Source organism: Cupressus sempervirens, chromosome 2, assembly GCF_028749045.1.
Source record: "Cupressus sempervirens isolate cs-2001-9-10 chromosome 2, ASM2874904v1, whole genome shotgun sequence".
NCBI classification, from domain to species: Eukaryota; Viridiplantae; Streptophyta; class Pinopsida; order Cupressales; family Cupressaceae; genus Cupressus; species Cupressus sempervirens.
The window spans coordinates 767,049,694-767,075,237 of record NC_143119.1 but is presented as its reverse complement, the minus strand read 5'-3'; the positions used below and the strand labels follow the sequence as shown (position 1 = coordinate 767,075,237).

Here is a 25,544-nt window from a genome sequence, read left to right as displayed (position 1 = left end):
TTATTGCTTTTCATTGTTTATTTATTTGATACATTCAAGAGTGCTTGCTGAGGAAAATTTTGAATAACTTTCTATTCAAATATATAGTTGAATGAAAGGGAACATTTACCTTGTTCAATAGAGCTGTTGAGTTAAATGAAATATGCTTTCTTGTTTTTCTTTCTCTACCGTTACCTTTTTTAATGCTAATTTTTTTGTGACTTTATTGCCTTTCTGAAACCACTCAAACATCCTGACAATATATACATGAAATATTACCTAGAAAGTAAAAAGAAAGATAAAACACACATTGAAATGTGAGTTATCCTTAGATGTTATATTTCATGAATATATTTTGTTGAACTGAAGCAAATGAGACTGATTTGAAGGCATAGATGGGAAGCTAAATGTTACATTTCATCTATACTTTGGAATCACAAATCCAGAAAACATTAGAATTTTGAGACATCAAGAGAAAAAAACAGTTTTTGGAGTTTGAGAATTCAAACTTGCTCACACTCAATGAGTTTTGCGAGTCTCTAAGGCTCGGTGAGTCTCACCCAAGATTCGGCTGAGTCTGAGTTCAGGACCCTAAGACTCGTGAGTATTAAATCTATAACTTCGATATAATACTGATCTGACTCTACAAGATCATACAGATCTATTCTTGCACGGAAGGCATATAAATAATTGCTCCTTGTCTAAGGCATGATTGGCGTCTCTCTTGGATGATTTAATGTCCCGTTTCTGGCCAGTTTGTGTGGTTGATAGATTTAGCTCATCATAGTGACCCCCGTGAGCTGACAGGGCATTTTGGGGGTCTTAGTCATGGATTTACTATTTTTGGTAGGGCAATGGGTGGCTTGGTAGTTGGTCGTCACCTGTGCTTAATTAGGTTATAATTGCATGAGGTTTGATTTATTTATTATTCATTGAGTTGCATTATTATAATAATGTTTATATTATAATAATGACTTTAAGAGATATTTCCAAAAAGCAATTTGGAAAGTTTCTATTGTTGAGTTCTTTTGGGAAACTTCTACGTTTTTTGAAGTGGAGTTTTATGGAAACTTTTGTCAATGGAAGCTTATAAATGAGAGCTCATTTCATTGGGAAAGGCACACTCGATTATATATTTGCTTTTGTGCCTTTGTGGCTTTTTCCTAATCTCTGAGTTGTACGCCCTTGCCAAAGTATAAGAGTTTCTGAGGATTATCTGGAGTCATTGCTGATATATAGCAATTTCATTGGTTAGTCTCCTATATGTGATTTGCCTGTTTGGGATATTGATATTATCATTCTGAAGTTCATCTTGAAGGTTGACTATAATTCGGTCCTGTGGCGTAATGGGTTGCGAGAATCTCCAGCTACTTCTATTGGGCTTGTAGATTGGTTTGCTGAATATTATCTGCATTGTGGAAGAGGATAACTGAAGACTGAGTTTCGTTGGTGAGTTTTGCATTACAATCAAATTGCCGGTGAAAGCTAATGTTTTCCATAATGGTGTATTGAGTTGTGTTGGAAGGGCTGTGTGGGTGAATTTAGTAAGAATTCCAAGGGCACGAAATTTGGAAACACTAACTTTCAGCTAGTGTTATTTCTTGCGGAGGCCTGGAGTCCGAGTTCGGCATTGGGGAAGCTGGACGTAATTGTATTTCATTTAATTCCCTGCCGAATTGGAGGCTGACATCTCTTGTGAAGTTCCCATACATTCCAAGCTTGCGGCTGAATCAAGGTGAGCCGTCACCCATATCTGGACCTGCGTAATTGCTCCTTTATGACCTGTGTTAGCCTATGGGAGTCCTGCGATTACAGACAATAGGAGGTATTGTATTGTTGGGGAGGACTATTTTAATATTGGAAGGTCTACACATATTAGATATCCATTATTTGAAATTATAGAGGCAATTTCTTGCAAGTCTATGGCCTGCGATTAGTTATTGGTGACTCATTTCTAGCATCCATATGTAGCGCATGGGTTAATTGGAGCCCCTTTGACAACTGAAATATAAATTCCAGGTTCTTTGTGTTGATTAGATTTGCATATTGTTGGAGTATAGAACATTTGAAAATTAAATGTGAAAACTCTTGTCATTCCTAAGATTATTTATTTACAAGAATTCTTAGGGAAAAATCATATATCAAATTGGCATTCATCTAATTTCTTGTAAGCATTACTTGCTTTATTTAGCTTGAATTTGAAACTTAATATTCCGTAATAACTGGACAACTTGTCAAGTACTGGACCTAAGAATTGGTAGGAAGAAGTTGTTTAAGTTAGATATAACCAGGCAAAGTTTTTACAGATGATGGCATTCAAGTTTGAACTAAACTAATCATTGTTAGTTTGGATAACAAACAATTACTATCCCTCCTTGGCGCCGATTATGAGATATTTGTTAAGGGCCAACCTAGATAGGGTCATCTCACTTCAAGGGACATGCCCTTTGGTTACCTTATGTCGTCGATAGAAATTGTGTATCAGCCGACGGGTCCCTTTGGAAAGGTTCTTGTTATGTAGCCGACGGGTCCCTTCAGAAAGGTTCTTGTTATGTTGCGACATGTGGCCGACGGATTCCTTCGGAAAAGTTCTTCGGAAAGTATTTATACACCCTCTTGGGTCATTGTAAAGGATCTAAACATCAGATATCAGCGAGCATAATGTACTATTTGGCATATGCGAATAATAATAAGAAGTTATGCTATTCATATCTATTGTCTGTTCGTTGATTTCTTTACCCAGTACGGAAAACATTTGGCGCTGTTGCCCGATGGACCTGGTATGATGACAGGCAAATGAAGATTAAATGCCAAATCAGTTGAACAAGAATAAGAATAAGTTGAAGGAAAATGATGAATTACGCGTAGCATAGGAAAGTTTAATTTTGGCACAACAGGCTGAACACAGACGGAGATTTCAGCAAGTTACCGACGGCAACAAAAGCACTGAAAAATTGTTGGAAGAGACTCGACAGCGGCTCGATTTGGTGGAAGAAGTAAGGGAGGAGTTTCTGAACCTGTGTATGCCAAGGGAAGAGAATCCAAACGGAAGGGGATCAACTCGCATGGCTCAGAGTGCTGAGGGAGCACGAGCGTGGAGTGAACTATTTGTCCGAGATATACTTCCGGAATAGACAACTTTAGAAAACCCTTCTTCACAAAACAGCGTGGGTGTTGGAAATAGTTCGGGTGTTGAAAATAGCGTGGGTGTTGGGAACAGTGTGGGTGTCGAAAACAACGAGGGTGTCGAAAACAGCGCAGGTGTGTAGAACAGTGTAGGTGTACAAATCAGCGCAGGTGTGATACAAAATAGCGAGGGTATTCAGAACAGTGCGGGAGTACAAAACAAGGTGGGAGTGCAAAACAGCTCAGGTACACAACAAAACTCACAACATCTAGTGATGGCAGGACCAAAAGAGAAATTGCCGAAGTTTGATGGCGATAGTACAACCGATCCCATTTGAAATTGCAAAACATGTGAAACGATTTGGAGGGCAAATGGGATAACTGATGAAGACGACTGGATGAGACAATTTTTGGCCACCCTAATGACAGATCTGCAGAATCTAGACAGTTGGAATAACATTAAAAAGGAGTTTCTAGCCTGTAATGACTGTTACTATAAGGGCCACAAAAAAATCGCTAATACTGAACTTATGTAATTACGTCAAACACTTGTCATATAGTGAATATAGTATGTTGATATAAAATGCCAATGAATAGACCAGTACCAACTAATATAATGCCATGCGTGTGAATGGATCATGCATTTATCACTGAAGTATGTTCACCATAAGAGCTAACAAAATTTCAATGTCAAGAGGAAAGACTTAAGCTGAAGTTTTATTACTGTGGCATATCTAGAATACATTCGTTTTACTCCCAGTCATTATTCCTAACAACCTTTGACATTTATTATCTTTCAGTACATTAGACTAACAATTTGCAAGTGAAACCAAATGAGTGGAACTTGGAATGAGGCAGATGCCACAAGCTGAGGATGAAGGTTGCTGGAGTATGAATTAAGGATCTGCCGTACTGTCTGGGCCTGTACCTGGATTGTTCTAGCACAATTCCGTCCCACTTAAACCCCCAAACTGAGTGCTAAGTCCCTGTGATTTAATGCTGATGAGGTTGACTGGGTAATGACTGATTGAAACCTTAGATCTATTCTGGGCCTGCTCTTCTTAACCTATCAACACTGCCGTACCTGTACGGCCCTGTGCGATTTTTATATAATTCACAGCCTTCCAAAAACAATGCCAAAACTAGCATGGACTGAACTGCCTAGGGATGTTAGATAGTCCCTTAAAAGCCTTAAATGAAACTCTCAACAGTTTGTGAAAAATAAACAAATTTGTGACCTGAACTTTAGTACGGCTCTGTTATGTACGATCCTGCTAAAAATTAATCTGCTTGGTATTGGGTGCCGAATTTGGTATGATTTGAAATGCCTAGGGTTAATGTATAACCCCTCCCAATCATAAATTCAAACTCCCTTGCAATGAGAAGTTATGAGTAAAAATGTGAGTCCAGTCCCGGTTATAAACTTATCAGGAAATTAGATACCATCTCCTGATGATATCTCTTTGCAAGGCAGTTATCGCCAAACCCTTGCAAATAGCTTAAATCCTCAAAATCAATTCTCAGAATGATCCTCCATGAAATGGCTGAATACCATCTCCAATGAGCAACCCTTCAGAAGATATCTCACTTCCTCAGTTATGCAGATCCAAGGGAGTTTTCGTTCCCAAAGACCTAATGGGAATTTGCAGACCAAAGACCACAAATTGCTCCAATATAATTAAAAGTTGAATCCACAAAATCGCTTGTTCAAATGGATGCCTCCCGCCCTCTATTTATTCACCTTTCAAAGAAGTCACTAGGAACTTCTAGAAACATCTTTTATAAAATCTTATTATAATGCACTTTATTATTAAATAACTTTATAAAATTAAAAGTGCAATCTCAATTCAAAATTAGAACATGTAGGCCCCACTTACTGGATGTAGGCTCAATTATAACTCTCCGAGAGCAATATACAATCATTTGGGCAACAGAATGACTCTCTCTCCAAAATCATTTGCCTACAAGAGTCAATGATAGGCAAATCTACTGCGGGAATCATGTCGCTGGAAAGGGGACATGACAGCCGAATTTCAACTGTTGCGTGACGATAATGAAATTGTAGTAGAGATCTTCAATACTAAGCAAGGGAAGAACGAAACTGTCCGCGTCTACACTAGGAAATTAAAAGATTTGATAAACAAAATGGAAAATAAGCCAGTGGACGGACTTCAGAAAAGGTGGTTAGTGGAAGGCCTACGCCCAAACCTGCGGAAGAAAATGAAAATTGTGCCACCGTCGTCATACACGAGAGCCTATAACAGAGCATTGAACCTCGAAAGTGAGTAGAAGACAAAGAAGAAGAAGAAGAGTAGCTCGTCCGATTCAGATGACAATGCATCTTCAGGAGAAGATAGCAGCGGTGATGAGGGCAGCAGCAAGAAGGTCCGTGCCCTCCAGAAAGACATGATTCGGATGATGGAGTTCAAGAACATGAACAAGGAGGCTAAGGGCAATGAGCTATGGTGCACGGAGTGCAAGAAGGAAGGCCATACGAAGGGATCCTGCTCGAAAGAGCAATTTTGTGAGATCTGCTAGATTATGGGACACTCGGTAAAGGAATGCCCTTTCAATTTGTAAATAAGAACACCGCAACAAATGTTCTTGACACAGGAAGAGTCTATGTCTGGAGGGAGTGGGAACAACAGTACGGAGGGTGCCACGTCGGGAGGATACAGAAATAATTGGCGTGGTCAAAACAACAACAACAGCAACAATAGTGGCAATAACAATAATAGCGGGAGGAGTCAAATCCAGTATGATGCGAATGGCCGACCGATAGTCCAATGTCGTGCATGCAATCTGTGGGGTCACTTCGCCCGAGAGTGCACAACGGTGAACACACCGAAGTTGCTATGTCGATGGTGTGGACTTTGCGATCATGACGATGCTAAGTGCTCGAAGTCTGGAGTAAACTTGATTATCCTCGGGACAGACGAGGAAGAAGTTTTGGCAATCACTCGGAAGCAGGTGAAGCTATACCCCGATCCGACGGAGGAAAAGAAGAGACTAGAGGAAGCATGGGCAGAGATCCAGAAAGCAACGTAGATAGAAATGACACACTTGAAGGACACACTTGGTACCTCCATACGGAACTATGCAGAACAAAACATCGTACGACAAATATTGCAAGTCGAGGTACCCGTCAGGATAAATGATCTGTTACTCACTCTGCCTCAGCTCCGATCGACACTCACAAACATCGTTCCCATTGCTAAACTATTAGGAGAACATGGAAGAGAGCAGGAAAGTGGAGCAAGTACAGCGGACAAAAAGGAGAAGGAAAGTGGCACAAGTGCGGAAGATCTGATGCTGTTAGCCCTCTCGTCCAGACGCCATCCAACAGTCGTCAAAATGGGAATTCTCGGGACTGTATTGATGGAAACGATTGTGGACGGAGGGTCTGGTGTCAATGTGTTGCCTAAAGACACTTGGAAAAGGTTGGGACAGCCGACATTATGGCCGCCTACATTCCAGCTGCTAATAGCTGATCAACATTGAATCAAGCCATTGGGAATTCTGACAGCACAACCAGTGACGATTGGAACACAACCATTCTTGTTGGATTTCGTCGTGATCGCACTGAAGCGGAGAGGATATGATGCCATTTTGGGTGAAAAATACTTTATCACTTGAAAGCAAAGGGCGGAAGTACGTTATCGATCTACACACTCAAATGGTCGGGGAAGAAGCTCTATCGTCAGATTCTGAAGAAGAGGATGAAAGGAGGCAGAATATGGAACCAGATCAGGAAGGAGTCCTGTGGTTGGAAGGAGGATCGACAGACGACGATCTGGATTCGGTGAACGGTCTTTACCACTGGTAGATAGAGGACTATGAACTCTTTCCAAGCTGTAATATGTTAAGGGTCGACGAAGGTAAGAAAGAAGAAGGAAATGAATGTCCGAAGGAGCAGAGAGAAGCCGAAGAAGGAAATGAATGTATGAAGCAACACAGAGAAGCCGAAGAAGGAAAGGTGGGTATGACTGAAGCTGAAGGAAAGAACATATAGTATGAACCTAAAAGAAGGAAAGATTCCACTATACGACCGCGTAGGAAGAATGTATTACGTCAAACCATAGATATAGCAGAAAGGTACCGGCAGCAAGGAAGACATGATACGGTCTGCACAGGCAACAAAGAGGAAGGGTTCAATAAAAGTTGTAGAAGTATAGAGTGGATGTGTTATTAACGGACAGAAGGGGCAGCTGATGGAGTCCATGGTAGCGAGCTTCGGGAACAAATTGGGCGATATGGAGATGACACAGAATAGGCGTAGCAAGTTTCAACTTAGACAGTGGGTGTTGAAGTATGACGATCGGAATGAGATCAAACCAGGCAAGTTCAAAATTAAATGGGTCGGGCCATACTAGATTCGGGAAGTGGGCGATAACAGAGCAATAAAACTATGGATGCTAGAGGGAAAGGAAGTGGTTGACGCAATGAATAGGTCGAAGTTGAATGTCTACTATGAAAGAAGTAATGCACCTCCGTGGACGAACAACTGAGTAAAGCACGACTATAAATACTGTATATATGTAAAATTGAAAAGAAAAAAAAAAACAAAAAAATTGAAAAAAAAAATAACAAAAACAAAAAAAATTAAGTTTGAGAAGCCACCGTATGGATTTCTCAGGTAACTGTATGGCTTTTGACCAGCTCTCCACTGTTTGGCTTTTTCAAAGTCATTGCACGGCTTATAATTGCTCACCGTACAAATTTTCTAATGAAGATGCAGTGCACGGGTTTTAAAAGGCTACCCTACGGTATTTAGTAGGCAGGGCTATGCACGGATTTTTTAATGCAGTTACTGTACGGATTTCTCAGATGCAGTTAGATAGGCACCGTACGGATTTGGCATTTCCTTTCAAGGCTGTGTACAGATTTGGAGCCAGTCATTGTACGGATTCTAAGACCAAGTTACCGTAGGGATTGTTAAAAGCTTGTGTACTGTACGGATTTTCAACTAATCAATTTTAGCAAGGTTCAACGTATGGCTTTTTCAGCCTAAACCACCGTATAGATTTGTGAAAACATTGATCTGGAGAACCTCTATCATGCGGATTTTCTTTTACTTTCAGAGCACGGTTTCTAAACTTGAGGTTTTGGCGTACAGACCTTGAAGATTAATGTCGTACAGAATTGCAATATGAGCTTTCAGTTTGTCCATGTGGACTTTGCAAAACAGGTTGCTTGCTGTATGGACATGTTCAAAAGAGGAAGGGAGGTTTTCTTAAAAATAAAATAAAAAATAAATAAAACAAAACGTCGACAAATCAAGAATGCTCAGAATGAGTGATGGATGATGCCAAAGGGAAGGGAAAACATCAGCAGTTACCAGAAAGAGTATGCAATCAAAAGAAATCACAAAAATAGTGTGTTCCATGCAATTTTGTGTGGGTTTCGGAGTGCTGCCCGTCGACCCCACCGGGGGCATTGCGCCCTGGACCCCCAGTCATTGCGGATATCAGTCGTGGGAAGTCTGACCCATTGATGAGGCCTGGAGCTGCTATAGGCATGAAGTGTCTGTGCACTAGAGGCACTTGGAGTAGGTGTTGGACGTGAAGCTGTCTTGGTGGATGCATGGAGAGCTCGAGAGGAGTTGATCATCCAGTTGAAGGCAGTGCAACGACACTTGGCTCAGTGGAGCCAGAGTTGGAAGCAGAGAAAGCAGCACAGGTGGCTATCAAGGTCAGCTTGACTAAGGAGACAATATTGTGGCTACAGATGCAATGTGGGTTGGAGATCAGTTTGGTGTAGGCACAGAATGAATGTGAAAGTGATGTGGCAGATCTATCTTGTTGTAGTTAGTTGTTTGAGTTTTGTTCTATAGTCGTCAGGAGATGACTTTTCTTTTTGGGGGGGATGATGTCGTCAGTAGAAATTGTGTATCAGCCGACGGGTCCCTTCGGAAAGGTTCTTGTTATGTTGCGACATGTGGCCGACAGACTCCTTCGGGAAAGTATTTATGCACCCTCTTGGGTCATTGTAAAGGATCTAATCATCAGATATCAACGAGCATAATGTACTGTTTGGCATATGCAAATAATAATAAGAAGTTTTGCTATTCATATCTATTGTCTGTGCGTTGATTTCTTTACCTAGTACGGTAAACACCTTATTTATATGGGGTTTGGTTGTAGTTAAAGGATACACAAAAAGAATATAGTCTGCTCCTTTAAGCAAGTTTGCCCGATATGAATCCTTGTAGAAATAAAACATTTTAGAATAATAAATATATTATTGACATCTCTTCATAAAAGTCTGATTAAAGGAACATCATCTTCAACAAGCATAGGAGAAGGCATTATCTTAGTTTGATCATATAGAATTTGTAGAAAATTTACAGTTAGGGTTGTAGTTCTCATCCGCAAAAGGTTTTGCTAATTTTTTTGCACATAATTGTGTCTGTTTTCTTGAACACTGGAGAGTTTGATGATCTTCTCTTTAAAATCGTATTTTTAGTTTCAAAATTTGAACAGTTTCTTTGGTTATAGGGAGTGATAGTTTTTTGTTTTCTACAAACAAATGATTGGGTCTCTTATGCACTTGGTAAATACAAAACCTGATATTTGCTATGCTGTTAATGCTCCTAGTTGCAATCAAACACATCATGAGATACTTACAAGGCACTTTTATCCTTGGGCTTAAGTATGAGAAAGTTAAATTGGACCTACCGGGGTACATAGACTAAGATTGGGTTGGAAGTGTTACTGACAGGAAAAGCACTTCAGGATGCTTTTTCAGTTTAGGCTTAGTGATAATATCATGGATATGCAAAAAGCAGTCATCAGTAGTACAATGTTCCACAAAAGCCGAATACATTGCAGCAACAATGACCTCTCGAGAAGCAGTTTGGCTTAGAAAGTTACTTGTGGGACTATTTGGTCAAGCTATGAATCCTACGATTATTCATTGTGATAATCAAAGTTCCATCAAGCTTTCTGTGAATCTAGTTTTTCATGTCAGGTCCAAGCATATTGAAATTCCTTACCATTATGTAAGATATATGGTAGATAGGAATATTGTAAAATTAGAATACATTTGCACTGCAGATCAAACAGCATATATTCCTACCAAACCTCTCTCTCGATTGAAGATAGATGACTTAGGAAAAGACTTGGTATGGTTGAATTGTAATACATGAGTATTCTTTAAATTATTATTAAAATTATTTTTTTTGTCAGATAATGTGCTGAACAATAGAGATCTACTGTCAGATCTAGATGAGTTCAAGATCACATTGTGATGTAGACATTACTATGCCTATGAGTCAGAATTTGGATAGAGGAAGAATTTTATTATTCTTCGGAGTTTATCCTATGTTTTGGTAGATCATAACTCAGGATCATGTCGTGATATAGGAATGCTAGTACCTATGAGTCACAACTTGGATAAATGAAGAATTTAATTATTCTCTAAATTTTATCCTCTATATTTTATTCTTTGAAATACTGTTTGTAAATATTTTGCAAATTTTGAATATCAGATCTGAGATAAAACCTTCTTAAACTTGCTGTTCTGATCTTCTTTAATGTCAGACCTTGAAAGGAGATGATAATATTAATTGACTTTCTGAAAATGTATTTATCACAGCAAGAATCAATTTGAGGCAGAGTTGCTTAAAGGAGCAGACTTGTAATTTTAATGTGTGTCCTTTAACTACAACAATACCTCCATATATATAATAACCAAAGGGCATGTCCCTTAAAGGGACATGACCCTATCTAGGTCGGCCCACAAAGACTCCTCATAATTTGCGCCTAGAAAGGAGATTAATTTAACAACAAACATAACTAATTGTTAATGTTTTAATGCTAACTTAGAGTCACCCTAAAAGGACTGTCGATCATGCCTATTCAAAGGGCAATGTATTAATAGCCTTAACAATGGTTTTATATGCTCTAAGAGGAATGTGCGATTTGATCAATCAGACAATATGAGAATCGAAAATTATAGTTTTAACACTCCCTCTTAACTTGATAATCATATTGAGAGATAACATATCTAGCATCATCAATTACGGTGAATAAGCATAGAATGATACTCTATATCTATCTGGATCTTCTTAGCATGTGGTATTATTGAACACATGATCCTATGTCATATTATGACACTTCACTTATGCTAGTGATAACACTATTGCAATGAATACAATATACAAGATAATATCTTGGAGAATAATTAAATTCTTCATTTATCCAGGCTGTGACTCGTAGGGATTGGTAATCCTATATCACAACATGACCCTGAGTTAAGATCTACTAGAACACAGAATAAAGTCTGAAGAGTAAATTCTTCCTTTATCCAAAGTTGTGATTCATGTCTATGTCACAAATGATCTTGAACTCATCTAGATCTAATAGTAGTTCTCTACTATTCAACACATTATCTAAGAGATCATCACCTCTCATAATGTCTTTCATACAAGTGTTCATTATCTTAGAGATCATCACCTCTTAAATAATGAATACCGATGGTGGAGCCCATAACAATCAATCGCCTAACAGTAAAATTATTTTATGAATAATTTAAAGAATACAAAATTTTATAATTTAACCATATCAAGTCTTTTCCTGAAGTGATCTATCTTCACTTGAGAGAGAGGTTTGGTAAGAATATTTGCTGTTTGATTTGCAGTACAAATATATTCTAATTTTACAGTATTCTTGTCTACCATATCTCTAACATAATGGTAAGGAATTTCAATATGCTTGGACCTGTCATGGAAACTTGGATTCATAGAAAGCTTGATGGAACTCTAATTATCACAATGAATAGTCATAGGATTCATGGCTTCACCAAATAATCCCATTAGTAACTTTCTAAGTCTAATTGCTTCCCAAGAGGCTATTGCTGCTGCAATGTATTCTTCTGTGGAACTTTGTGCTATTGAAGTCTGCTTTTGCATATCCATGATATCATTAACACTTCCACCCCAATCCGAGTCTGTGAATCCATGTAGATCCAAGTCAACTTTCTTATATTTGAGCCCAAGGTTAAGAGTACCTTGAAGCATCTCATTATGTGTTTAACTACAACTAGGTGAATCTCCTTTGGCTCACACATAAACTGACTTAAGGCATTAATAGCATAGCATATATCAGGTCTTCTATTTACTAAGTACATAAGAGACCCAATCATCTATCTGTAGAGAGTAGAGTCTATGGAAGGTGATTCTGTTGCTCCTCTTTTAAGTTTATGTAGATTAGTCTCCATTGGAGAAGACATAGACTTGCAGTTCCACATTCCAAATCTTTTCAAAATATCTAATATATACTTCCCTTGACTAAGTATAATGCTGTCAGAATTTTGCTGTACTTCCAATCCTAGGAAGCAATGTCTTTCATTTCGAATTCTCTAATTAGATCTTTCTTGCATTGATCTATGAGATGATCATCGCTTGTTATTAGTAAATCATCAACATACAGTATCAAAATTACCATATCATCTTTATCCCATTTATAATATAGATTTGGATCGGCTTCATTTTTGGAGAATCCTAAGCCAGTGAGATACTTATCAATTCTTTCAGACGAAGCCCTTGGAGCCTGTTTAAACCCATAGAGAGCTTTCTTGAGCCTACAAACAAAAACATTAGGATCATGAGTTTCAAATCTTTCAGGTTGCTTCAAATATACCTCTTCTGTAATCTTTCCATTCAGGAATGCTGTTTTTACATCCATCTGATGTACTTTCCATTCTTTTGATGCTGCAATAGCTAGGACTGCTCTTACAGAGGTGTATTTGGGAACAGGAGCAAAGGTTTCTTCATAATCAATTGCATTTTTCTAAGAGAATCCCCTAGTACAAATCTGACTTTATATTTTTCAATGCTACCGTCATCAGCATGCTTTATTTTAAATATCCATTTGGAAGAGAGAATAGATTTTCCTTCGGGTATAGGAACAATTTCCCAAACATCATTCTTCATAATGGATTGGTATTCTTCCGTCATAGCGCCCTTCCAAGCTATATGTTTAATAGCATCTGAAAGATTGGTTGGTTCTAATTTAGACAAATCATTCATGTTTGTTGTATAGCTAGAAAATCTTTTGGGTCTTTTGCTTTCTCTGATTGTTCCGAATGGTGCAACGAAGTATTGTGCTTTGTCTACTGTCTTAATGGCCCAAAGTGGTCTTTTCTTAGAATTTTGAGTTTCTTCAAGATTGAGATTTTGAATTTCATCTTCAATTTCTTCAATTTTCTCCCTTTGAGACTTAGATTCAGTATTTCTTTACGAACTAGGTAAAGGAGAGGGTTCTTTAGAGCTTAGGGCTCTTTTGAATGTTAAATCTTCTTCAAAAATTACATCCCTACTAAGTTCAATATTTTTTTGACCAGGTATAAAAATCCTCTATGCTTTAGATGTTTCACTATACCCTAGAAATATACCTTTCCTCCTGGAGGGTTCTAACTTAGTTCTCTTTTCTTTTGGGACATGGATATATACTGGGCACCTAAAAATCCTAAGATGACTTATATTGGGTTTAACCTTAGTAAAGACTTCTTCAAAAGTTTTATCTCTAAGGTAGGAGTGAGGATTTTTGTTTTGAATATAGACAATAATACAAGAGTCTTCTGCCCAAAGATAATATTCTAGAGTTTGATTGAATATCATAGCTCTAACAACTTCTATAATTGTTCTATTCTTCCTTTTTGCTACCCTGTTTTGTTGCGGGTTATAAGGAATGGCATGTTCTCTCTTAATTTCTGTTTCTTTAAAAAACCTTTTAAACAAATCTGAGGTGTATTCCCCTCCATTATCAGTTTTAAGAGTTTTAATTTTACGTCTTGATAAGCTTTCAGTTAAGGTTTTAAATTTTTTAAATCTCTTTAGGATTTCTTCTGATTCTTTGAATTTTAAGAAGTAAATCCAAGTTTTCCTAGAGAAGTCATCTATAAAAAGCATATAGTACCAGAATCCTCCAAGAGAAGGAACAGACATAGGTCCACATCAATCTGAGTGGATTAATTCCAAAACATTGTTAGTTTTTCTAGAACTATCATAAAATGGATTTTTGGTGTTCTTACCTAGAGCACATCCTTTGCATATGCTTGAGTGATCTTTATTCAGTTTAGGTAAAACAGTAACCATCTTCTCCATAGTTGATAAAGTTTTGAAATATAGATGTCCTAACCTTTTGTGCCATATTTGATTTATATCCACAACTTGATGAATCAAGGCTTGAATAGGTCGACTAGGTTTTGAATTTAATTCATACAAATACCCTTTTCTTTGACCAATCAATTTTGCCTTCTTAAATGAGGAGTTCTTAGCCCAGGGTATTACTTGACCGTCTATGAATGCAACATGTCTATCATCTTCGAGTGCTCTAACCGAGATTAGATTCCTTTTTATTCTTGGTACATAGAGTACTCCTTTGAGAAGAAGAGAATTTCTTGACTTTATTTTCAATGTGCAATTTCCAATTCCTTTGACGGAATGTGCTGAATTATCACCTTCGCCATTAACCTTTTCTGATATAGATTCTAGTGCTTCTTTACATTGTGTAATACGTCGAGACAATCCACTATCAATCACCCATGCTTTACTTGAGACTTCATTTGATAGTGATGAATACAATACACGATTCTCAGGATCATAGTTATCTTCTTCCCTAGTTATGTTTGTACAGTTAACTTGTTTAGAATTCTCATGGCAATTAGATCTGTAGTGTCCAAATTTTTCGCATTTTTCGCATTTTATTTTGGATAGATTTTTCGTAGGTTTGTTGTTCTTTTGATTACCCTTTTTCTTCTTGAAGTGCTTCTTCTTGCCTTTATAGGAATTTGTGTTAAGAACATGAAGTTCTTCATCTTCAGTTTTCAACTTTCCCCCTTTCTTAAGTTTTCTAGATTCTTCCTGAGGACAATGTCCTTTAAGTCTATTGAAATCAGGAAGATTGGCTTCGGCAATTATTCTTTGTGGGAATGTTTCCCATGAATCTGGTAATCCATCTATAGCCATCAGTGTCAGTTCCGTGTCACTAATTATGGTTTCTATACTTGCTAGTTCATCTCTTAGACTGACAACTCTTATGAAGTAAGAATTCATCAATTCCCCCTTCTTTATTTGTATATGATTAAGTTGCCTTTTTAGTGCAAGAACTCTGGTTGCATTGTTAATTTCATATGCATTTAGTAATGCTTTCCTCATATCAAATGTTGTTTGATGTTTTGTTAGCATGGGCACTATCTCATTTTTCACTCCATCTAATATGATCTGTATGGCTTTCCCGTTCTCTTTACTCCAGATGGTTTATAAGGTTCAATAGCAGGTTGTTTGGATGCTGAATCAATAAATTGTTTTACATCATTTTCTTCAAGAATCATCATAATTCTGAATTTCCAAGCCTCAAAATGTTCTTTCCCATCAATCCTGTCCTCGGGTCTGATTGTGTATGCTACTAGAGATAGAAGAGTGATGCTAGATATCAAGTCTGATTATTTAATTTGCAGAGCTTAGATTCGACTACCAGAGCTCTGATACCATGTAAATATTCTGCAAATTCTGAATATCAAATTTGAGATAAAACTTTCTTAAACTTGCTGTTCTGATCTTCTTTAATGTCAGACCTTGAAAGGAGATGATAAGTTTAATTGATTTTCTGAAAATATATTTATCACAACAATAATTGATTTGAGGCAGAGTTGCTTAAAGGAGCAGACTTGTAATTTTAATGTGTGTCCTTTAACTACAACAATACCCTCCATATATATAATAACCAAAGGGCATGTCCCTTAAAAGGACATGGCCCTATCTAGGTCGGCCCACAAATACTCCTCATAATTAGTGTTAGCCGACTGGATGGTTCCGGCGGTATTTTGTATTCTGTAGCCGACGGTCCGGCGATGTTTCTGTAGCCGACGGTCCGGCTGTGTTCTTGTAGCCGACGGTCCGACGATGTTTCTGTAGCCGACGGTCCGGCGATGTTTTTGTAGCCGACGGTCTGGTGATGTTTCTGTAGCCGACGGTCCGGCGGTAAATAGTTTGTAACGGATAAAATAATTGTGGCCGACGGACTCCTTCGGGAAGGTTCGGCAGAAGTATTTATATCCCGTCCCTTGCCCGCGGGCAACATCCGCCGGAGGCCCCGCGGGCAGCACCTGCCGAAGGCCCCGCGGGCAAGTTAGACCCCGCGGGCAACACCTGCCGGAGGTCCTACGGGCAACAGCGGTTGGAGGACCCCGCGGGCAACAATTGTCTGCGGCCAAAAGAAAGGCCCCGCAGGTGTCGAAGTTGGAGGCCCCGCGGGCAACAGCTGTCCTCGACCAGTGAAGTTGAAAGTTCCGCGGGTCCACAGGCAAGAGACCCCCGCGGAGTGTGAAGCCTCGAGCATAATGATTGCTTCGACGGAGAACGAAGGGTTCGGCAGGAAAAGTAAGAGCCCCCGCGGAACTATTGTGACCACCGCATCAGATCCTCGCCCAGTTAGCCGCCGGCGAAAGAATGGGCCACGGGTAGAAAAAGAAAGGCCGCCAGGGAGAACAGGAAGGCCGTGGGCGACGCCAGAAGGCCGCAGGTAGGACGCGGGCGCTAGTCAGAGGTTCAGTACCTAAAAAAAAAAAAAAAACGTCGACAAAATCAAGTTGTTCAGAATGAGTGACAGATGATGCCAAAGAGAAGAGGATGCATCTGTGGTTGCCAGAAAGAGTGAAGAATCGACAGATAATGACAGAAATGGTGTGATCCGTGCATTTTTGTGTGGGTTGCGAAGTGTTAATTTGGTCTTGGCGGCGAGTGGCGCTGCCCCTCGACCCCGCTGCCCCAAGACCCCGCGAGGGTGCTGCCCCTCGACCTCGGCGTTGCCCCCTGGACCCCCAGTCGTGGCGGATATCAGTCGTGGGAGTCTGACTAGTTGAGAAGAGTTGAAGTTGCTGCAGGCATGGACTTTCTGTGTACCAGAGGTAGTAGGAGCAGGTGTTGGTTGTGAGGCTGTCTTGGTGGATGCGTAGAGAGCTCGGGAGGAGCTGATCATCCAGTTGGAGGCAGTGCAATGACACTTGGCTTAGGGCACCGAGGAATTGAAAACAGAGAAAACATCACAGGTGGCTATCAAGGTCAGCTTGAGGAGACAGTATTGTGTTAGCAGAGGCTACAGATGTAACGGGATGAATGTGGAAGTGATGTGGCAGAAGCAGATTTCTCTTGTTGTAGTCACTCTATTAATGTATTTTGTTTGTTAATTTGTCTTAGATATTTTTGTCAGTCGTCAGGAGACGACTTTTCTTTTTGGGGGGGATGGTGTTAGCCGACTGGATGGTTCCGGTGGTATTTTGTATTCTGTAGCCGACGGTCCGGCGATGTTTCTGTAGCTGACGGTCCAGCAGTGTTCTTGTAGCTGACGGTCTGGCGATGTTTCTGTAGCCGACGGTCTGGCGATGTTTCTGTAGCCGACGGTCTGGTGATGTTTCTGTAGCCGACGGTCCGGCGGTGTTTCGGTATTCCGTAGCCGACGGTCTGGCGGTAAATAGTTTGTAACGGATAAAATAATTGTGGCCGACGGACTCCTTCGGGAAGGTTCGGCAGTAGTATTTATATCCCGTCCGGGATCATTGTAAATCATCATTCATGATTCACTTACTATTGCGAATATTATGCTACTGTTTTGCTGTTACTTTCTGTGTGCGTTCATTTACTTTACCTGTACGGTAAACAATTGGCACCTAGAAAGGAGATTAATTGAACGGCAAACATAACTAATTGTTAATGTTTTAATGCTAACTTAGAGTCACCCTAAAAGGACCGCCGAACATGCCTATTCAAAGGGCAATGTATTAATAGCCTTAACAATGGTTTTATATGCTCTAAGAGGAATGTGCGATCTGCACAATTAGACAGTGTGAGAATCGAAAGTTATAGTTTTAACACTGTTATCACTAGTATCAGTGATAAGTCATATCACAAGTATAGTAATACGACATAGTATCATGTGTTCGATGATACCACATGCTAAAAAGATTCAGATAGATATAGAATTTCAATCTATGCTTATTCATTTTAATTGATGATGCTAGATATGTTATCTCTCAGTATGATTATCAAGTTAAGAGGAGTGTTAAATCTATAACTTAGATATAATACTGATCTGATTGTACAAGATCACACAGATCTATTCTTGCATTGAAGGCATATAAAGGCATATAAATAATTGCTGCTTGTCTAAGGCATGATTGTCGTCTCTCTTGGATGATGGCATTTAAGTTTGAACTAAACTAATCATGGTTAGTTTGGATAACAAACAATTAATATCCCTCCTTGGTGCCGATTATGGGAAATTGGTTAAGGGCCGACCTAGATAGGGTCATCTCCCTTCAAGGGACATGCCCTTTGGTTACCTTATTTATATGGGGTTTGGTTGTAGTTAAAGGACACACAAAAAGAATATAGTCTGCTTCTTTAAGCAAGTCTGCCCCATATGAATCCTTGCAGAAATAAAACATTTCAGAATAATAAATATATTATTGACATCTCTTCATACAAGTCTGATTAAAGGAAGATTATCTTCAGCAAGCATAGGAGAAGGCATTATCTCAGTTTGATCACACAGAATTTGCAGAAAATTTACAGTGAGGGTTGTAGTTCTCATCCGCTGTTTGCACATAATTGTGTCTGTTTTCTCAAACATTGGAGAGTTTGATGATCTTCTCTTTAAAATCGTGGTTTTAGTTTCAAAATTTGAACAGTTTCTTTGGTTGTAGGGAGTGACAGTTTTTGTTTTCTCAGCATGAGGTTGGAAGGATCTGTTTTCGAGAATCAGGGAGGCTCTGAGCAGCTGCTCATTTTGTGTATTGTTCTAGGCATTCAGAAGAGGGTACTAGTAGAATATTCAATCACACAGTCTCTATTTTTGTTTTCTATTAATGGTTATTTATTATGTTTCTTTAGGCTTCTTTTATTAAAAGTCATAGTTACTAATTTTAGCTAAACAGTTTGTTCTTTTTTAGAACACTGTTATGTAAATTGCTATATACCTTGTATGTTCATGAATAAGATCATGCAATTAGCAGAACATGGTGGGAGTAGCATTTTAATTCATTGTGGTTCAATTGAAATTGAATGAAATGTTAGACTCTGATGCTTTTTGAAGAAGAATATGAAGATCATTAATTATTGATTAGAATTGTCATTGTATATCAACGATTGAAAAATTATTGAATTATGAATTTATGAATTTTCATTTTTGCACATTATGAGGTATTCATTTTTAAACTAAGTTACCAGATTCTCTCTAGCAACCCTCAAAGTCTGCTTCAGTTCTGTACAAAGTCTGGTCCTTGTCAAATTGTCATCAAATTCTCTTGCAGAACTACAAATTTGCTGCAAATTCTGTTAGAGGAACCCGGGCAGAATTTGCAGCAAATTTTGAAGGATTTGCTATCTATTTCTGAGCTGAATTTAGTCTCAGAACATTTTTTTTAAGACTTTTTAAAAAGTGTTTTTTTGTCCTCCCAACCCTATTGTGACGACGAAAAGGACCAAAAAAGATGCTTATATGTCATTTATTCATTTGTGTTTGAAAATGAAAACTTGGTTATAAAGGAAATCCAAATTGACAATAGGTGACATCTAAATTGATGATTATAGAGGAAAGTCTTTAAAAAGATATTATTAAAGTCAGGGATCTTCTGCAAATGTTTACACTACTATAGATGATTCTATTTGGGCAGATTGCTAGAAGAGCAGACTTATAGATTTCGGTGTGTCTTCTAATCTGCAATCTAGCCCTCCTTTATACCTAACTCAAGGGGCATGTTCATTGAATGGAATGGACATGTCCCTCTCTAGGTCAGCCTACTACAAAACATGATTGTTTCCTCAAGATTGGTGCCCATTCCAAGAGTCACTAATGGTTAGTAACTAACTAACCACACTAGTAAATAAGAAGGCTTATAAAAGCCACAAGGAAGATGCCGATTTGTCTAGAGGGGACAATATGTTCTAGTGACCAATACTTAAGGGAACTCATGCATCCAGATCACTAATTTGAAAATCAAAACACTTGTCTTGTCAAAGTTACAAGAAATTAACACTCCCTCTTAACTTGATAAGATAAGTGATAGAAACATATCTAGCAACATCAATAGAGATGACTAAGCATAGATATACACTCTATACCTTTCTGAATTTCAAGCATGATGTATCATTATACAAATGAAACCTGAAAACACATCATATTACAAATCTTGTAATATAAGTTATCACCGGAGCTTGTGATCAAATCACTAAGCATCGTTCGTAATACAAACTATCAAATCACTTAGGCTTGTAACACAGGGTGTTTGACAAGGTTTGTGATATGAAGTATTACCTGAACTTGTGATAACAGTATTGCATAGAATGCAATACTTAGGATAACGACTAGAGAATAATTAAATTCTCCCTTTACCCAAGTTGTGACGTCTGGAGTTTTAGAAATGTCACTATCACAACATGATCTTGATTTCGTCCAAGATCTAGATTCTACCAGCAATCCATTACTCAAATGCCTTACATAGGATAAAATCCGGAGAATAATTAAATTCTTCCTTTATCCAAGTTGTGACTCGTAGGCACACAACATGATCCTGAATTAAGAGTTTCTAGTACACTGGATAAAATCCAGAGAATAATTAAATTTTTCCTTTATACAAGTTGTGATTCATAGACATAGAAATGCCTTCATCACAACATGATCTTAAATTCATCTAAATCTGCCATTAGTTCTCTATTGGTCAGAACATTATCTCAGAGATCGTCACCTCTTATAATGTCTTTATACAAGTGTTCATTATTTCAGAAATCGTCACCTCTTAAATAAAAAACACAAATGGTGAAGCCCCATATCAGTCAATATCCTGACAATAATATAAATTATCATAAGAATACAAAACAATTCAATCATCCCTGGATCTTTCCTGAGATGATCACTCTCAGAGAGGTTTGATAAGAATACCAATTTTCTAATTTCCAGTACTTAAGGATAAAGTCTAGAGAATAATTAAATTCTCTCTTTCTCCAGCAATCGAACAAGAGGGAGACCCCCACTTGCTCCCTTCTTGTTAATTGCTGGAATGGTAGTGGCTCTTTATGGTCATTACCTGGTCTTCTTTGTGATGCTGTCGGTGCCGCTGATATTCTTGTTATTACCGAGACTCACGAGAGTCCCGCACGTCCTCTTCTAGGTGTTACTGGTTTTCAGTGGTTGTCCATTTGTCATGACGAGTTTCATGTTTTTGGAGGCGTACGGGGCTCGGGTGGTGTTGCTTGTTTGATTAAGGATAATATTTTCAGTAACACTTCTATTGTACACTCAGACACGTTTGCCAGATTTATGTGGGTATGTATCGACCGTAAGTGTCACAGCCAGAGAGATCTTTATTTGGCTACTTGCTACTTTCCACCGGCCTCCTCTCACTATGCTATTCATGCTACCAATGATAGGGACCCTTATATTGATCTTTGTGAGACCATTTTTTAGTTCGTTATTCTAGGGGACATTATTATACTCGGGGACTTTAATGCGAGAACCAAAACACTCCAGACTCCACTTTATGATCACTGTTCAGACTCCAGATGTTCCACTGAGATTGATCTTGCCTTTTTAGGGTTTCAGAGGTGTTCCGATGATGTGCATGGGCTGTTATCCAGGTATGACAGACATTTGTTGCGGCTTTGTGAGTCTTGTAGCTTGGTGATCTCGAACGGCCTCTCTTGCTTTCCAGGTTCTGAGATCTTCATTTGTTGGCCTCATGGGGGTGGTGCTAGTGTCGTTGATTACGATCTGACCTGTCCCTCCTTCATTTCGAGTATTCCTAGTTTCACCATTTTGCGCCTTCCTCTGGCTGATCATGCTTTCCTTAGTACTCATATTAGCCTCTCCCCTCTCTTGTCTCCTCATCACTCTTCTTCTATCACTGCTCGTTCGCCCATTCGCTTCCATTTTCTTGATGGTGATGGTGAGCTCTATTCCATTCATCTCTCGAGACTCCTCAGCCCTTCATGCTTCTCGGACTCGTGCGAGGCCACCTCCATGTTTGACTTGCTTGCATCAACTATCCTTAAGTTTGCCACCCTTTCCATTCCTCATCATCCCCCTTTGCTCTTTCGTAGCAAGTGTTGTAATACTTGCCCCATGAACCAATGGTTCGATTCGGACTGCAAATCTTTCCATCATCTTTTGAGATCTGCTTTTGAGGTTCACTCCATCGACTTTGCCAGTATTCGCTCGTCTTATCTCCGTTTGCTTCGGAATAAGAAGCGTAACTTTGTTGCTTCTAAGTGCAAATCTCTTTGCTCCATGTTGATTTGCAATCCCCAGCTCTTTTGGCGCACTCTTTTCCCCCATACCCCTCCGCCCTCCACCCTCGACTTTCACTCTATCACCTCACACACCATGGCTTTTTATGACATTCCTGGGCAGCCTTCCATTCACACCCCTTTACCTCCTTTCATCTGCCTTTTCACCCCTTTCCACATTTATGAGGCTATCAGATCCATGAAGTGTAGTCGTGTTGTTGTGAGGAGGGTTTCCAGGCTGACCTTTTCAAGTTTGGTGCCTCAGTTCTGGGCCCCTATCTCTCTATTCTTTTTAATAGAGTGATTCACACTGGGTTTCTGACCTCCTGGTCTAGGCATTTGATTTTTCCTATTCACAAGACTGGCCCTGTCTTGGATCCAGTGAATTACTGAACCATCATGATTGGGCATACATTTGCCAAATTATATGCGACAACTCTTAATGCTATGCTATTTGCGGAGCTTGACAGGATTGGAGGTAGGGCTAGAGAACAGGCTGGTTTTTGAATAGATTATCAAACTATGGATCATATTTTCACTTTACGAGCTATTATTGAGGAAGCTAGACATAGATCAGAGAAGGTATATTGTTGCTTTGTTGACTTTCGCAAAGCTTTCAATTCTGTTCCTAGGGTGGCCTTGTTTGAGAGACTTAGGGAGATTGGTATTTCTGAGATGCTTTGTATTGCTATTATGAGACTGTATGAGACTATAGTTGGCAGATTTCGGACTTCGGAGGGCTTCTCGGATCCGATCCATAGCACTATTGGGGTTAAGCAGGGATGTCCTCTCTCTCCTACTTTGTTTGGGTTGTATATTGATGAGCTTGAGGGCTTTCTCTTGAAGTCTTCGCTCCCGGGAGATGGTTGTTATCTTCATCAAGTTCTGATCTCTATCCTTATATTTGTGGATGATGTGATTCTCCTTGCTTCTTTGCCAGACAGATTGTAGAGACTTCTTGACGGTTTGGCTTTATTTTGTGATCAGAGACAGCTTGTGGTTAACTTGGGTAAGACTCGGATCATGGTCTTTAACTATTTAAAGACCTCTCATCGTCACTTCATTTTTCAGGGTCAAGAGATCACTTCATCTTACACTTATTTGGGGGTCATGTTTTTTGGTCCGCATTTTTGTATGAGACCTGCTATTTAGCCCAGAGTTAATAAGGGAATGGGTTCTCTTGCTTTGCTTGAGAACCAGTGTTTCATACATCACTTTCAGGATACCTCGTCTAAGTTATCCCTCTTAGATGTTTTGGTGCGACTAACTGTCCTTTATGGTTTTGTGGTTGGGGCCCTTCTCTTCTTAGCTCAGACTGGGCCTCGGTAGAGTGGATTTCGACTTTGTTCTTGAGGCGCATCATCAAATGTCACAGGTTCATTCCTCACAATATCATTTTTGCCGAGTTTGGTGTTCATCCTTTTAGACTTGCGGCCATTTTTGATTTGGTTTGGTTCGTTCATTGTCTTCGTGGGTTTGTTGATACTGCTGTGGATTGGAACTGCTACTCCTACTTAGCTTAGGGTTCTTCTGTCTCCATTGCGGATGCTGAGTCTGGTTCTCGCGCGCGTTGTTGGTATGCGCAGGTTTCTTCTCTATTGAGTTCAATTGGGATTGACATGGATCATCTCCCTCCTTTTCAGTTCTCTTTGGATGCCTCTACTCATCTTCTCCCTTCTTAGGAGTTAAATGAGCATGTCCGTCTTGATATCTATAGACTTTACTTTACAACTACCTGGGTTAACCCTCCTGGCGGGTTGTGCCTTCCTATGTCTTTTATGCGGAGCACTTTTTAGAGATTTTTGATGGGATCATTGCCCGTCCTAGCTATCTTTCACAACGGTGGTCTCATGCTTTGCGGATCTCTTTAGGTTCTTTCAGAGTTGGTTCCCACCGTCTTCGAGCTCAGACTGATCATCATATTGATTGCGGGGAGCGGATTTGTATGCTCTGTACTTTAGGGAAGGTGGAGATGAGGCTCATTTCCTTTTTCGTTGTCCCATCTATTATGAGATTAGAGGGAGATTCTTTTGTTTGTTCAGGGAATGCTTTTCTCTCCATGACTTTTTCAGCTACTATGACCAGAGATGCCTTGCTCTTTATATTCGTGAGGCCACCATGCTCTGTGATAGCACGATCCAGACACTGCTTCCCCACCAACACTCATCTACTCAGCTCATTATTGCCTCTCTTACACCATTATCCCCTTTGCATGGTGTGAAAAGATCTTCTAGGTCTATTCAGGCTAATGGGCTTTCTAGATGTGTCAGATCCCGTTCTGACTACTTGCAGCAGCGACGCTCATCTGGGAGTGGACAGAGACATGGCAATGCTTGTTCGTATCGGCATTTGTTTCATTCAGTGACTGATTTCTTCTCGCCCAAGAAAGAATCCTACCGCTTTCTTGGTCTCTGTTTTTTATTGTTATTTCTTTGGCTGTTTTTGTTTTGTTTTGTTCGGACATCTTTGTATGCTCCTGCTGGGGTTTGATTCATTGTTGTAATCTTTTCAGTCCCATAGACCTTTTTTGGTCTTTTGTTGGACATTAATATCATTATCGTATCTTATCTTATCTTTATCCAAGTTGTGATTCATAGACATCGAAATGTCTCTTTCACAAAACAATCTTGAATCTATTCAAGATTTGCCAGTAGTCCTCTATTGATTTAAAACACCATAAGATCATTTGCTATCACTGCAAATTCATGCTGGAGGATTGTTTTCTATTACTGCAAACTGATGCTGCAAGACTGTTTGCTGAGAAATGCTTCCACACCATGATGTTTATAAAGGTAGGCCCATCAGATGGTTGATTACTTTAGATTTTCCAAAATCCTACTAGATATCAAATCTTCCGAGCTCCTTATTCAAGGTTGCCTTGATGAGATTTATTCAAAATTCTTTCCTACAAGAACATTCTTCAGAAAAAATAAATCAAGGCATATACTCTTCTTATAAAAAATACAAATGAAAGATAGTATAGACATAAGGTAAAAGAAGAGCTCAAGTACAATAGATACTTATCTTTCCATCATAACGTTGATAAAAGCTTTTGTACTTTATGAGTATACACTATCTTGACATGGTACACTCAGTTTGAGTTTATATAACCTAGATCCTGGGGAGTCAACTTGATATTCTAGGTACGCTCTCTGAC

At 39.2% G+C, this 25,544-nt stretch overlaps 1 protein-coding gene across 5 annotated transcripts in view; it reads left to right on the top strand.

The window, feature by feature from the left end:
- LOC149575708 (serine/threonine-protein kinase TOR-like) overlaps positions 1–25,544 on the top strand; it is a 378,229-nt gene that overhangs the window by 130,873 nt on the left and 221,812 nt on the right. The gene's annotated exons all lie outside the window — the stretch shown is intronic.